At 38.0% G+C, this 3,752-nt stretch overlaps 1 pseudogene; it reads left to right on the forward strand.

The window, feature by feature from the left end:
• Nucleotides 1–652: 652 nt before the first annotated feature.
• On the forward strand, nucleotides 653–2,187 carry LOC101437863 (phosphatidylinositide phosphatase SAC2 pseudogene; annotated as a pseudogene).
• Nucleotides 2,188–3,752: the final 1,565 nt, after the last annotated feature.

The raw sequence follows: 3,752 nt of genomic DNA on the forward strand, positions 1-3,752 counted from the left end.
ACTGACTGACTGATGAGACGCCGCACTCCCCCAGGCTCCGCCTATCACTCAGCGGCCTGCTCCAGAGCCCAAGTCTGATGGCGTTCTGGCGAGGACTTTCAAGAGTTTCCTCCTTTTCGCAGGACTTATGGTCAAAGTTCCTGTCGGGTTATATTTTTCCTGTAAATTACTCCTTTTCCAAAGTCTCTTGTTAATGTCCCCTGAAGATAGCACCTTTTATGCGACCATCGTCGCAGTGGTTGGGCTTCCTGTGGTGCTGGCAATTTTTGTCTTCGTAGTATGGAAGGAGGGCTTGCCTCAGTGGCAGGAAAACAAAAACGAGTAGAGCCGCTTTTCCTTTGGAGCTGCAAACTAGGGGGCGGGGAAGTACTTAAAGGTGTTTTTCTTCTTTGTATTAAACTTTCTTTTTAAAGGGAAGGGTGGATAGGAGAATTCAGTATTTACTGCATCTGAGACTTAAGTAAAAAAGGGGATGGGTGGGGAGGGTGGGCTGACTTTTTTTGACCTAATGTTACATGCCAAGTATTTTTCCTTAGGGATATAATTTTTTTGGCTGAGAATTATGTTTGATGTAAATATTAATGCCAAAATGGGGAGTTAGGATGAAAGTAACACTAATTAGCAGTTGAATTTAATTATTTCCTGCTAAAAGATGTGTTGTGATGTAATTTTTATGGCCTGGCTCGACAACAATATTCAGAGTGCAGCCTCATTGATGTTACTCACAGAGATGTGGATGTTCTAATTCTGCCTACTATGTGGTCTATTATGATGATGAAGTGGATAAAGTAAACTAGTATCAACGACTGAGTCTGGAAGACTTGGAAAAAATAGATAGGTCCTGAACCTACCCTTGTGGTAAGCCAAAGTGCATGCAATTGCACTACAGGCATAAAGCAGCAAGTGGCTATTTCCACACACTGAGAGCTGTGATGCGTGATCCAGAAGAGGATGGAAAGATACCCTTCAGTGCATTGCAGAAATGCTGCAGATTACCAAACAAGCCACAGGATTGGATGTACCTATGATTGAGAAAAACTTGAGAGGAAGAGCAGTAAATCTCACGAAGACATCATTGGTATTAGATCTCAAAACCAAGGCTCTTTGGCTCAAGGGAAGAATGTTTTAATGAGCAAATTTTCATCTCTAAATCAAAAAGTAAAACAGACCAAATCAAATATAAACATTTGCAATCTACGAAAGTTAGGAAACTTTACAAAACCTGAAATGAAGTTTAATTTTCTAAAACCAAACTTAAAAGTAAATATTCAGTAGTCTTGAAACCATGGAAAATACAGGTGTGATGAATAGCAAGGACCAGGCAGAGTCTGAAGGGGAAATATCTTCAGATGCTGGCTCATACCACTCTGATGAGTTCCTTACAAATTCCAAGTGTGATGAACACAGGCAGCTAGCTAATTCTTCAGAGAAGGTAGGGCCAGTAGATTATGTTCTTCCTAGTTGTGGTATTATTGCTTCAGCACCTCGATTAGGCAGTCGATCCCAGTCCATAAGCAGCACTGACATTAGCATTCATGTTCCTTCCGAGATTACTATCAATCATGGAAGCGGGCTTGGAAAAGGCCATGAGTCTCCTTTGTAGAAAAGTCCATCTGCCGACAACATACACATATTGATTGCCTTTGCCAAGCCTGTGGCTATTTACTGCCACAGATTTGTGCAGGATACACAAAGCAAAGTGACTCAGACTTCAGAGACTAGGTCTGTTTCTCAGTAGGCTATTGAGGAAGGAAATCAAATGACCAATCAAGTTTCTAATGAAGAAACCCAATCTGAAACAGGACAGACACCTTCTCGACCATCTCAATTAAGTGCATCTTTTTCTGGGACAGGCCCATAGTTTTTGTCAGTTGAACCAGTGCATTCAGTTGTATCTCAAAAGAGCCCAAGCTCAGGATCTAGTGTGCCTGAACTTGACATAGGGCTTTATGTAACTCCTTCTCCTTCAGAAAGCAGTAGCAGCAGAGCAGTTTCTCCTTCTGCAAAAATTTGAAGTTCCATAGTCCAGGCTGCTAATATTAACCAAGCTGGATTAACCCATGGAATCAACTTTGCATGGCAAAAGTACAAAAGAGTTGTGCAGAATCTGAAGTGGTTAAGGAAGTCCAGCAAAATGAACTTAAAAACGTGTTTACACAATACCAGACCCAAATAATTCAGATTTAGTTTTTAGCCACAAAGACTCCTTGTGTAACTATTATTTAATCCAAACTTTTCCCATATTAGCCCCTTATAACTTGTACTGTCTTTGAATCTAAAGATTCACAAATTCTAATTATGTTCATTGGGAAAGGTTTTAAAGGGATCTGAATCTGAGCAGGTTTCCAAATTTGAGAACCAAGACCACAGAAGTTTATCATCCTAGAATGTGTAGATTAGTAGCCAATGTACGTCAAAGCAGTTGAAAAGAAATCAGGAATAAGACACTTGGACCATTACCTGAATCTTTCTGGAGTGAGGTGGGTGAGCAGAGTATATGAAATAGACACATAAAGGGCATGCACACATGTAGGGGATTAGCAATATCCACAGTTTTTGTCCCTTTTTGTGAAGAGTGCCTCTACAAGATAAATAATCAGTTTTTAGTGACTTTAAAGTGTATTTAGTATCATTTAGTTTTGGTGGCTTAACCATTCCCTATGAAGTTAAAGGTTATTGACAGTACAGTCAAGAAATTTGTGTCCATTTGATCCTAATTTTACCTTTGCAACTTTAAACAAATTTAAAATATTCTGCCATCTTGTATACCCCACAGTCTGGAAGCATTAAGACTTGTCAGTCATAAAGCAAACCTGAGTACATCAGATGTGTATACCGGCATCTATTAAATCTTAATCCTGCTGTTTTCAGGAAGGTTCGAATATATGTATATTGACTACTTGTAATTACAGGAGAAAATCTTCAAATTTTAATTTTCTTCCAGGAGGGAATTAGACATCTTATGTAGATTATCACAATTATAGATGATTTAGTCCGAAGGACAATTGTGCTAAAACTGGTTTTATGGCTATAACCCTGGCCAAAGAGAACCAGTCCCTATTCTGTGAAACCCATACAGTACATTGTATTCCAAATAAGTATTGGTTTGTTTGCTACCTTTAGAGCCTTACTCTGCTGATATGGTTCTCAGCTGAACATTATGTCTGTTGTAACTTTGATAAGCATTTCTACTTTTGTTATTTATTAGTGGTATCATTTTTTTGAAGTGTTAAATCTTGTGACTTTAAAATAAAATACCATTGCAATTTTTAAAAAAATTAATGTGGCAATAGCTAGGAAGTTGAAATCAACATATCTCATGACCCAGAAATTTCACTTTTTGAGGATCTCTGGAATATGTGTACACAAGGAGACTTGAATATGCTACATTGTTTGTAACAAAAAAATCTACAAAATGTCCCAATACTTTTGTTAAAACTTTTGAAGGAAAATGGCAAAACATTTAGCGTTGGTTAATTCTGAGATGTAGATACAAAAATATTTGTTATATTTTCTTTGTACTTGTCTCTATTTTCTAAATTAATAAATGAAAACTAAAGTCATAAATGTTTAACTGAAATTAGAAATAATGATGATGCACCATCATCAAATACTAAAGTCCTTGAAGGCACCCAGACAAATCTTTTTTCTAAAGTATGGGAGCATTGTATGATTGAAGAAGGCTGGTAAGATTGGGAATCAATGGATGGATCTGGAACCTGGCAAGCAGTTCACGTGGACATCAATACCCC

Source organism: Dasypus novemcinctus, chromosome 5, assembly GCF_030445035.2.
Source record: "Dasypus novemcinctus isolate mDasNov1 chromosome 5, mDasNov1.1.hap2, whole genome shotgun sequence".
In the NCBI taxonomy this organism is placed as follows: Eukaryota; Metazoa; Chordata; class Mammalia; order Cingulata; family Dasypodidae; genus Dasypus; species Dasypus novemcinctus.